Raw genomic sequence first — 12869 nt, forward strand, 5'->3', positions numbered from 1 at the left:
GCTGGCTCTATCTGCAGCGAGAAAAAAGGTCTTCTGTGTATTATCTATTTCTATTGTTTTATAAGAATGAAAAGAAGCCACATAATTAAGCCTGCAGCTGAAGAAAGGAGCTCCAGGTGCCTTCTGTTGGGCTGTGATAGTGGATGAGGAGGTGGATGAACGCCAGCCCCTACTGTCCCTGGGCAGAAGGTCATGCAGGTCATTCTCCTGCCTCTCCTGCCAGACTGTATTAGGCTAATATTTAGTATAATGCAGATAACCAGCGAAGGAAATTTTATCTTCCAGAGTCACCACATTAATATTTTTATTCATTCATTCAAAACCATTCACTGGATCTCTCCCATGCCAGGTACTGTGCAAAACACAGGAAATGATAGGTCAACAAGATCCTGTCTGTCCCCCCTCAAAGAGTTAGACTGATGGGCAGGAGACAGATCTGCAAATAATAAGAGCACCACAATGTGTCAAGAGGAATAAAGCACTAACTCCCTATGGCTGGGGTCTCAACCAGGCTGATTTTGCCCCTCAGGGGACTTTTGTCAATGTCTGGTGACATTTTTAGTTGTCACAACTTGGATGCAGGTTGCTACTAGCATCTGATGGGTAGAAGCCAGAGATGCTGCTAAACATCCTCAAATACACAGGACAGCCCCCCACAGCAGGGAATTATCCAGCCCCCATGGTCAGCATGGTCAAGGTTGAGAAACCTTGGTCTCATGGGTTACGCTGGGACATAGTCAGTTCTTTCTGGTTAGCTCAGAACTTTGGACCACTCGGTCACTCCTGTTCTTTTTGTCATTGGCTTGTGTCCCTGTGCTAGTTACTTCACCTCTCCACTTTAGTTTCCTCATCTACAAAATAAAGTTGGAACCTCTGATCTCTAAATCCCTCCTGGTCTGAGAATCTGTGGTTTTACTGGGTCAGTGTTTGAGCTTCCACTGAACTCTGCTCCCCACAGAATGCAGTGGCCGAAAACATGTTTACTCTGCTTCAAGTCCAGGAGATAAGCAAGTGACCTGTGCTGATCCAGAGTGTGAATCAGGGAGGATAAGTGTGACCTCTGCCCGAGGACCCTGAGTGAGACTCTTCTATCTTCAGAACCTAAGTTTTCCCATCAGCAAACAAGAGCATTTAACGTGTCTGCCTCCTGGGGTCAGGAGGAAAGGTTTGAATACATGAAGCAAGATGGAAGATTACCTGGATGCAGCTCCAGTGGCTAGGTCCAACCACAAATATCACTTCCCTGCCTTTCAAGGGCCTGGAGGAATCGTTGGGTAGGAGGGACCCTGCTCAGGACCAGCCTTGTGGTGCAGGCATGGCTGCCAGGCAGAGATAGTGCCTCTTCTTGTGTCCGTGGCACCACCTTAAGGTGGACCTTTGTCCTGCGTCGGTCTGAGGAGTTAGAATTGGCCTCTTGGCCACATATGTGAGGGTGGTCGTGCGAATCCCAGAGATTCATTCCCACTCAGCCTGTCTCTCCTGTGGCTTTAAACTCAATCACCAATCAGAAGGCACCTGTCAGGCCCCACAGGCTAGAAGACCAGGGCAGTGGTGGAGCCCAGGGAAGCTGGGCCCGGGGAGGGAGAGGCTCCTGCCTGGCCTGCACTCAGGGCCGCCTCGTGCTCCGTGCTTGGGCGGAGCAGGCTTTCACCAGACAGGCCGGAGAAGGAGCCAGGGCGGGGCTGGCTTTGGCAGAAACCCTGACTTCAGTGTCACTGGACTCGCTGTCCCAGCAGAACAGCAGCCAGGTCTGCAACTGGAGCACCTTTGTGTCCTCTCCGTCCAATGCCATCTGAGGTTGCAGAGTCTGCAAGCGATGAACAAATAAGCCCTCTTCTTTCCTTTTTAATAGAGGAAAAACGAAAATCCAGACGCATTAAGGAACACGCCCAAGTTACTTAACCCGTTTTGTCCCATGGTCCCACATATGGAACACCTCTGAAAACTTAAATATAGTGTAAAATCTAGTACATAATTATGTAAACTATATAATTTAGTACATTACAAATTATATTAATATGACCACTATATTACAGTTAATATAATTATAAGCTAATTGTAGAATTATATAAAAAGTTTAATATTAATTAATATAATAATATATATAAGCTCTAGGTTATGATTTCCAACCAATTTTAACACACCTGTGTCAATTTTAGTAACATATTCACAGAATTGAAAACTTGGAGCTCAGTGAGTTAAACTACTAGACGAGGAGAGGCTGCTATCAAGGACGCTTACTGCCAAACTTGCTACACTGAACTGATCAACAATAAATGTTAGTCATATGTTTCATGTCCATTATTTGGGATTTTGTTTGGGAAGAGGGTTGGTATCATTTATACCCAGTAAAATGGGCAAATCTTGAGTGAACAGCTCGGTAACATTTATTTTGTGTATACCCATGCAGCATTGTATGGGATCAAGATACAAAGCATTTCCACCCTTCTAGAGAGGTCCCTCCAACCTGCCTCAGTCAACAGCCACCCTGCTTTCTAGAATCACCTGTGTCGTTACTTGTATTGCTATAGCTTCGTTTTGCCTGTCCGCCAACTCCACATCATCAACCCCACACTCCTTTGTTCATTTTAAGGTATTCTGGGTTCATACCTGGGCAGTAATTTGCTCTTTTATTGCAGAATAGTATTCTATTGTATGAATATAGCATATTTACCTATCTTCTATTGATGGACATTTGGAGTGATTTCAGGGTTTGGGTTATTATGTTTATTTATTCTAAAGAGACATAAATTGGGCAGGACGATTTTTGTTGTCGTTAATTTGTCTCAAAGCATGTGCCTATTTTAATTCCCCTCTAAACACACTCTTATGAAAGTCATCCTCCAAAGATCCCAAAAAATGAGATAGAAAGGAGTAGATGCCCTGGGAGGTCCTTTCAGCCTCAAGGTCCTGTAACTCAACCTCTCCTCTGCCTGGGAGAGGCTGTGCCACACCCCTGGGCACTGCGTGGCAGTAGGGTCTTCTAGGATCTGCGCTACAGAGAATGGCCGTCTCCACACAGAGGATGAACCCTCACTCATGAACTCACCAACAGAGCCTAGAGCTCTCATTCAAGTATGAGAAACACACCCAGGTCTCCACCAGATGACATCTCCCCCTAACAATACAGGCTCCCCTGTCCTACCCACCAGAAGGAGCTTCAGCCAGTCCTCTGCTGTATATTTGAACAGATCTTCCAAAGAAACTCAAGCTGAGGTTGGTCTCCAAACCAGTGTGGAGAGGCACCGGGAGCTTTAGCAGGATTAGGTCATCAAAAGGGATTAATGCTTTTCTCCTGGGTGGAGGGCCTCCATCTTGTCAGATGGGGTGGGTTACGGAGAGAGTGGGTTGTTATAAAGTAGGCTGGGCACCTCTTCTAGCTCTTGCTCCTTGTCCTCCTCTCCCTCCCCCTCTTCTCTCCTCTTTTCCATAGAGGACCATTCTCTATCATGAGGGCTTCACCAAAAGCCAAGCAGATGCGAGTGCCATGCTTTTGGATTTCCAGAACCATGAATTGAAATAAACCTCTTTTCTTTAGAAATTTCCCAGTCTCTGGTACTCTGTTATAGTAGAAAAAAAAATGGACTAAGATACTTTCTGGTCCTCATGGAAAACAAGAGTGGTTTCTCTTTGAGATATATGGGAAAGAACAGCAAAGAATAGTGGAACTATTAACCAGGTCTCCCTCCAAAGCATTTTTATCAAGCAGTTTTCAGATCCTTCAGTGGATCTCTACCATTCTCTCTTGCTCTGATTTGTTTTTTGTTTAATTCTAACTATAATGGGTTCACTCTATATCTGGCTGTGTTAGTCAGCTTTATGTCATTGTGACCAGAAAATACCTGGCAAGAACAACTTAGAGGAGAAAGAGTCTAATTTGGGCTCACAGTTTCAGAGGTTCAGGCCATGGTCAGCTGACTCCATCGCTCTGGGCCCAATGTGAGGCAGGGCATCATGGCAGAAGGGCACCATGGAGGAGAGCTGCTCACCTCATGGTGACCCGGAAGCAGACAGGAGGGGCAGAAAGAGCCATAGGGAAAATGAACGCTTCCAGGACACACCCCCCGTGAGCTACTTCCTCCAGTCAGACCCCATCTATCTATAGTCACCACCCAGTTAGTTCATTCAAAGGAGGATGGACTGATCAGGTTATAGCTCTCACGATCTTATCACTTCACCTCTGAACAGTCCTGCATCAACACAGGAGCGTATGGGGGACACCTCACACTCAAACCATAACACTGGGAGTCTAAGTGCAGGGTGCAACCTCGCTCCATCACAAAACTGAGCATTGATTTAACCAGAGGAAGGGTCTTTATTACTCTACCTGGACAGGTAATCATTTGATTGACACACGCATTCACAAAACAAAAAACAAACAAAACAAAACACTTTGCTTTGAGATTTATTCCATGAATATTCATTGAGCCATAAGGACCCGAGTTCCAAAGGTCAAAATTACTACAATTGTGGAACATAACATCTAGCGCAGATAACCAACCATCCATATACCTACTGAGGTCCTCCCTCCTCACACCTCAGGCTGCCACCAAAATCCCATGGGCAGGGCCATGGGGCAAACAGAGGCCACCCACCGCTTCCTAGTTTGCCCTTGATCTCCTCTCTCAGGCCCCTGCTCACCTCTCCCTTTCCTAGTTAGCCTGGACTCTCTATTGGTCTCTGATCTTTACAGGTTCAGAAAAAAGGGAAGAGGACAACCAGATGTGGACGCTGCCACTGAAGAGCCTTTGCTCAAGCCATTCAGATCCCTGTGTCCTGTCTAGTACTCTTGGTCCCTTGAACTCCCCACCCGCCCATGTACCCTAGAAGACCTTCTCTGTACCCCAGCTGGCTCCAGGCACCGCTGTTTTCCCCAGCTCCTTCTAATCAAGGTTCACACCTCCCGAATCTCACCTGCTTTAGCAAGGTGTGGAGGGAGACTGTTCTCTGGGGTCCTAATGAGCGGATCGGGGGGTCCCTGAACTCAGGGCTCTCTGGGCCTCACGGCTCAGGGCTGATGCCTGCCTGATGCTAGACTCCTGGTTTTTTCCCTAAGCTGGCCTCACCCTTTTCTTAAAGTGACAACACTGCATAATCAGCTCCCGAGCCCTCATCCCACCTCAGTAGGCCCCATCTCCATCAGGGCTCTGCAGACGCCATCCAAAACCCAGGGTATTTTTCTAACCTCTCCCCACTCTCCACCCACCTCTTCTTCTTTCAAGAACGAATTCTTCCCCAGCATTTCTAAATTCAGAGAAAGAGAGGGAAAAATATTTTTTTTTCTTCCATTTTGATTTGGGACCACAATAAACTAGTTGTCAGTTATTTACCCCAAGTCAGATTCAGAAGTGAACTAGTCCTGGACTGCATTTGAATTTTAAGGACAAACCTAAAAGAGCTTTTGAGCTATTTTTTGAAAATTCACCAAAAGTGGCCAGGAGGTGAATTAGCTAAGCTGTGGTTGTTGGCATTGGGTTGCAGAACCAGGAAATTCCCTGCATAGTTCGTCTGTCTTCCAAGCCTGCTGGGAGCCCAGACTCCAGCTCCTCCCTGATCATTTCTCCTGGGTCCCCAGTCCTACCACCCACTGACTCTAACCACTAAGGCCGACCAGCCACTTACTGTAAGTTACAGTGAATGTTCGAATCCATTCCTTAAATCCCTCAGGGTTGGTATCTTATCATTCTGGAAAATTCCCTCTGGAATCACTCCTCCCTTCCACCACTCTCAACCATAATCACAATGCACACATACACACAGTGTATTAGGGTAGGCTAAGAGCTGTAACAAGCACCTCCAACATCTCAGTGAATCAATGTTATGAAGATACTTGTCTCTCACATTTAATGTGACTATTAGTTTTTTTATTATTATTATTATATTTCTTCTCTTCTAGGTCATATTTCTTTGAGGAACTGAGATTTACACATTTTTGGTAGAACTATGATGTCCGTCTTCATAATTTGTAGTGTAAATAGCATACCCTCAAGCAGGTCCCAGAGTGCAATGTTTGACCGCCCGGCAGTTGGCAGTAGCTAGAAATCCAGTCTGTATTTTCCCAAGTCCAACCCCTTTGCCTTTATATATCCAAAGTTAACTGAATTCTTACCGCTGTGTAGTAATGATGGGAGAAGAAAACACAAAGCCAATGAGAAGTGCGGAGTCAAATCTTACTTAGTTTTGCCTGGTTACACCAGCAGCAGTGGCAGGCCCGTAGCTAGAGAAGAGTTCTGTGTCCCTGGGTATACAGTGGGAGAGGCAAGGTGACTCTTCTGGGCTGTACGCAGTCAAGAAAACTATGCCGAAGACCTGAGCTCCTTGCCTCAAGGATTCCTTCAGCTACTTCCCAGCAGCACTGGACCAGGATGGACTCCAGCAAGTACCTCATGGACCCAGAACCATAATCCCCTTCTCTCCTGCCTCCACCAGGTGGATGCATCACATATCTCTAACTATCTATCCATCCATCTATCCCTCTCAAACTTACTAGTTACTTTGAGAATCCAACTACCCATTTCTGCAACTGGACTTGATTGGAGTCGGCCCAATGCCCATGTCCACGAGATCTCCCCAGTTCTGGACCCCAGGGGGAGGGTGTGAAAGCACGGGTAGATGGTATTAATGTTTTGCCAGCTTTTCCACGCTGTAGGAGGATCACACATCCCTGGCTGCTGAACTCAGGAATTGCCCTCTGACCTGTTTTAGCTCTTTACATGTGGAGCATGTCACTTCGGAGCAGAAATTTCAAGAACCGGCATGGTTTGCAAGTTCTTTTCCCTTCTGCCATGATGACCAAGCAGTAGTTCATATAAAAGCTGCAACAGGGAGGAGAAGCCATGGCAAACTCATGATGACTGAGAAACTGACCTTTATTTATTGTCGTTGATGTATGACCTTGAAACTTTGAAGTTGTTATGTGGCACAACTTGATAGATTCTGAGTGATAAAGAGAATAACCAGCCCTTCACTTTCAGAGGACCCTGGGACTCTTGTGTGAATTAGACCAGAACTTTGCATACCCAGAGAGTCTTGTGTAAGAAATCCTTTTGCATCTTTTCTCCAGGTCTCCTGCCCTTAGTAAATGAGTGTGTCTCAACATCTGCTCTTTAACTCAGCCTCTACAGAAATTGATTGACAGTTCTTTTTGCTAAAGATGGAAAAAATAGTAATCTCTCAGAGGACACTGCCACCATCTACCTACCTTTGCCCCCCAGCAATCTGTGTCCAGTGGACACAGGAAGATATTTGCTGTCTGAAGAGAACAGGGATAATTCTAAAGGAAAGGTTAGCATCATAAGTAAAATCAGAAAGCCTGAGGGGCAAATGGAACCATCTAGAACTTGTGTCTATCCGTGCTATGTCCTTGTTTTAGTAAACCTCTCATTAAAAACAAAAGGAAACAACAAAAAAACTAGAAGCAAAAGGTATAACTGGTTATTACAATGATCCCTGGCTGGATAAGTCAAACAAAAATGCATTTCTATTCCTCTGGGCCCTTCAACAAGGCACCTGTGCTTGGAACAGATTATACGGTCACTGGTCTGCACAAAGCCAAACTGCTCTGTGATTGCATTTCAGGTGCTTCAGTGACACGTAAGCCAGCTTCGGGGGCTCCTCCAATTCAGTGACAACCTTTCCACCAGAGGAAAGGCCTGACGCTCTCGGTTCAGCTGGCCTATCCATTGGTGAACCTAAGCTTTACTGCCCTGAATTCCGGCTCTGGATAGCAGAGCTGGAAGCCACAGCTGGATGTTCAGGCCTCACGTAGACACAGGAACTGAATTGCCCAAGGTTTCTTCCACCTGGCAGAGAACCCTCTGTGCATACAGACCTCCACACGGCAGGAGGATGCTCTGACCCGGACGGCGCTAGTGCGCATGGACTCCCCAAGTCATTTGTGTTGGCAACCCTTGAGGGCCAGATGACTTTTATGCTTGGGAGGTTGGCACTCCATAATTACAGCTGTGTTTCTGTTGTCATACCAAATTACCTCACTTACAGCCTTAAAATAGATTCCAGCCTAAAGGTGCTGGCCGAGCAGACAAAGAGGGAGCCTTCTGAAGGCTCGGAACCTGAGTTCTGAGCCAGAGAGGAGGGCTTGACACTAGACACACAAGTCCTAACTGTTCAAAACCTGTGACTCCTTTCCTCTCTCCTCCTGACAGAAATAGAAGTGCCATAAACATGTCCGTTTCCAAGCTGGAAACAAAGCTAACTTGGAGTTCTGTCTGCACCGCTCCCCATTCATTCCTTCATTCATTCACTATTTTTCCTACTTCTGGATGGGATCTGCTGTCCTCGTCCTTCAGGTCACTCTCCCCTGGGCCACGCTGTGCCTGGAGGCTGACTTCCGAGGAGCCCTTCACCAAGCTCCCTTGCCTTCTGGCAGCAAGATGGGCCCGGCTGCTGGGAGGCAGGGGAGAGAAGGTGAGAGGGAGTCCTGGGGTTTATTCCTCCGCTGGCCCCTGCTAGCTTGCACTACTGTGTGCCGTCTGGGCAGAGTGTGGAGCTGCTAGTAGGTGGCCCCGCTGCTGCAATTTGCCACACACGGCTCACTTCTCTCCGCGCTCCTCAGGGCTGAGTGTGGCATGTTAGTTTCCTAGGGTTGCTATGACAAAATGCTACAAACTGCATGACTTAGAACAGTAGAAACGTATCTGCTCACAGTTCTGGAAGCTAGCGGACCAAAATCAAGGTGTGGGCTGGGCGTGCTCCCTCTGAAACTTGTAGGGAAGAATCCTTCCTTGCCTCCTCTAGCTTCTGGTGATGGCCAGCAGTCCTTGGCATTCCTTAGCTCATAGATGCATCGCCTGATCTCAGCCTCCATTGCCACGTGACTGTCCTCTCCCCTTGTGCCTCTGTGTCTCCTATTCTCTTCTCATAAGGACACCAATCATGTTGGATTAGGGCCTACTCTAAAGACCACACCTGAACTTGTTGACATCTGCTAAAACCCTGTTTCCAAATAAGATCACGTTATCAGATACAGAGGGTGAGAACTTTCACATACTTTGGGGATGGGGATTGGAAACTGCAATCCATAATGATGCTCTGGGCCCCCTCCTGTGACCAGTCCCTAGACTGTTTCCCTAATCCTTTCACTCCTCTATAAGTAGTCCCTTTGTTGGACTCATCGATTCCTTTATGGAAGGTGTCATCTTTTTCCTGCAGGGTCTTTGACTGAAGCCCTACGGCCTGACTAGCTGGTTACAGAGCCCTGCCAAGCTCCAGAAGGTGCTGGCAACATAATGGTAATGGTGAGTGACAACGGGCACGCTCTCCACTGCCCACAGCTTAAATGGGCTTAACCAAAATATCAAAGTAAAATTCCACTTGGGAAAAAAATCTACAAATGAGGGATCCACGGTGCCACGGACAGGTGTCAGTGCTAAACCACCCTCATTGGGAGGCTGGGAAGAACTTCCCTAGGAGACGGGAGTCTGAGCAAAGTGGGGAAGACGAACACGTCCACCAGGCTAGAGGGGGTCTTAAGGCTCCCTCCTGACTGAGAGAGAAGACCCAAGAGTTATGTCCCTGTGTCCATAGCCCCTTCAGCGGGGATCTGTTCTCATTCACATTCCAATCCACGAGTAGCTCTTCCCTTCAAAGACAATTGATGCTGTTTCCCACCCTCACAACTACAGAGACCCCAGCACAGAAGAGAAGCGTTGAGGTGGACAGAAGCCATTCCCCAGGCTAAAAGGAACCCCAGCAGGTCAGAGGATGGAGTCTAGGGAGCCAAGTCCCAGCAACACCCCACACCCCTGGGCCTGGGCATTGCCAACACTGAAATCCTCCTCTGGCTCAGTCTCTGCTGGAGACTATAGAACTTCCTGTCTGCTCCTCCCACGTTCATCTCCTCCTCCATGTCATTTCTCCGTTTCCAGCTCTACCTCCTCCATCTTTCTCAAATCCGTATCCCTCTCCTGCCTGGCTCCTGCCCTGACTCAGGTCCCTCTAGTCTTTCCTTGGAACTTTGATTCCTCTTGACTAGTCTCAGCCCTGTCAAATCCACCCTCAACAGCACTACCAACCACAGAGCTGACCACCTTGCTCCCCCGAGGGGAACCTGCCAGGACTCCCTATTACCAGTAGAGCCGGTGGCATTCGGGCTCTGACCAGGCACTACCTTCTCACCAGCACACCTCTGGCTGCTCTTGGGCTAATACTTCATCTTCCAACAAGGCAGAGCTACTTGTAGCTTCTCAGTGAACAAGTGGTTTCTCACTCTGTCCTGTTTTTCAGGTTAGCCCTTCCTTCCTCACAATCCAGTTCAGTTCAATTCACTTCTAAAAGCTTAGTTCAGACATCAACCCCCGCAGGGAGCCTTCCGTGATGCCTCTCTCCCTCTCATTTTCTACCAGGGAATTTCCCATCATCACATGTTCTAAATGTCCAGGGAGGCATGTATTCCCCTCATTAGTTAGACTCAATATTGTCAAAATGGTCATACTACCAAAAGTGCTATACAGAGTCAATGCAATTACCATCAAAATTCCAATGACATTCTTCATAGAAATAGAAAAGGCAGTCACAAAATTCATTTGGAAAACTTAGAGACCCAGAATAACCAAAGCAATCCTTAGTGAGAAAAGGGAAGCAGGAGGCATCACAATACCAGACTTTAAATCATACCACAGAGCTCCAGTAACAAAAATGGCATGGTATTGGCACCAAAACAGACATGAAGACCAACGGTGCAGAGTAGAAGACACAGAGACAAACCCACATAAATATAGTTACCTCAAACCAGATAAAGTCACCAAAAATACACACTGGAGTCAAGATAGCTTCTTCAACAAATGGTGCTAGACAAACTGGAAATCCATATGTCATAGAATGAAAGTTAATCCCTATCTCTCAACCTGCACAAAACTCAACTCTTCAGTGAATCAAAGACCTGGACATTAGACCAAAAACCCTGCACCTACTAGAAGAAAAGGTAGGCCCAACACTTCAACATATTGGCAAAGGAACTGACTTCCTGAACAAGACTCCTAAAGGTCAAGAAATGAAATAAAAAACCAGTAGGTGGGATGGCATCAGACTAAAAAGCTTCTGCACAGCCAAAGAAACAATCAAGAGTGTGAAGAGAGAACCTGCAGAATGGGAGAAAATCCTTGCCACCTGTATCTCAGATAGATGTCAATTTCCAGGATGTACATGGAAGGAGGATTCCTGCCAGCAGAGACTGTGTCTTATTTGGCATGTGCCTGGCACAGAGGAGATGTTTAAAAACTAGATGAACCAATGAGCAAATGATCAAAAAAAAAAAAAAAAGAAAGAAAGAAAAGAAAAGAAATGGGAGCTCACTGTGCCACTTCTGTGCTGAAGCCTTCAGAGTGGACAGGATCTCCCCCATTCCTACTACGGTCATGCCGGACCCAGCCCGGCCCTCCCTCTACTGCTCTGCGCTCAGCGGGTAGATGCTACTTACTGGTTTTCTCATTTTCGCTTCAGCCGCTGCTAGTCAGTCCATGGCAGGGCTTAACCTCTGGGAATTGTGGGAACCTGATTATTTATCCTTCCCAAGCTTCAAGTTGCCGTATGCCAAAGGGTCTCTCCTTAGGAGGAACAGAATCTCTATGGAGTCGATTGAGGTAAAGCAAGGCGTGTGGTCAGAACTCTGTGAGTGGTTGATGTCGCTGAGCTGGAAGATGGATGAAGAGACGCAGGCAGGTGCAGAGGCCGTTCAGAGGGAAGGTGTGCCTGGCGACTGCTGTCTTGGCTGGAACACCCCCCCTCACAATCCACAGCTCTGGGAAGCTCCGTCATCCTGGGTTCTCTGTGCTCTGTGCTCTCCAAAAGGCAGAGCTCCAGAGCTGAAGAAATAGCTCCTCTTGGAGAGCACTCGCCTAGCTCGTGCAAGGACGCAGGTTCGAATCCCCTGTCCCTCAGAGGGGAGAAGAAAAAAAAGAAGGATACTCAAAAGGCAGAGTGCCTCATTTTCATACTGATCTCAACCAGTGCGTGTAGACTTGCAGCAGAGCAAGAAAAACATGGCAAGAGGAAAGGTTCTGTGCCAAGGCCAGGGCTTGCCAAGGCTTCCATCGGTCGGTCTCCCTGAGGAACTGTAGACATTTGCCTCCTGTGCCAGGTGGGAGTGGGGAACGAAGGCCTGGTCTGCCATCTTGTGAAATGAAATGAGTTACAAACTCATTCATCCCAGCCCAAAACCAAGAGCTAATCCCCAGTTGAGTAATCAGTAAGTGACAGTTTGGGGATTTGAGCTTGCAGATGACAAAGTCCAGGACTGCAAGCCAGGGCTGTGCTCTCTGCTCAGCACCATGACGGGTCCTTTGGGCGATGCTTACAGATGTACAGAGTACAGAAAGAAAACTCCACACTAGAAGTGGGAGGTATCGAAGCCCCTAGAACCAACCCCATAAGGGGGAATGGTGTGCTGGAACCAGTTCATACCAGCTTCCCAGGAGCAGATTGTTAATATTTCACATGTTAACCATCAGTCACTTGAAATCGGCATGGTGAGAGTATTTTGCCAGCAAAGCTGGCAAGCACCACAAATCAGGGCTTCTTCCCACCCTTCCCACCCCTCCAGAATATGTTCACCTGTACTGCCCTAAGGGGTTTCCAAAATGTAAGGCTTTGAGGCAGGTGAGGGGAGTGGTTTTACACGCAGGCTATGGAATCACAAAGACCCAGGCTGAAATTCCAGCTCCACTATCTGTGTGACATTGGGCAGATTACTTAACCGCTCTGAGCCTATTTCCACATTGTATGAAGGCACCGATGCATTGAAGGGTTCTTATGTGCCGGGTATTGTTCTCAGCATTTACACATATCAGCTCATTGATTCCCCGCAACAACACCTGAAGAAGGAACCCAATCTATAAAAGAGGAGAAGCAAG

Source organism: Sciurus carolinensis, chromosome 8 (genome assembly GCF_902686445.1).
Source record: "Sciurus carolinensis chromosome 8, mSciCar1.2, whole genome shotgun sequence".
In the NCBI taxonomy this organism is placed as follows: domain Eukaryota; kingdom Metazoa; phylum Chordata; class Mammalia; order Rodentia; family Sciuridae; genus Sciurus; species Sciurus carolinensis.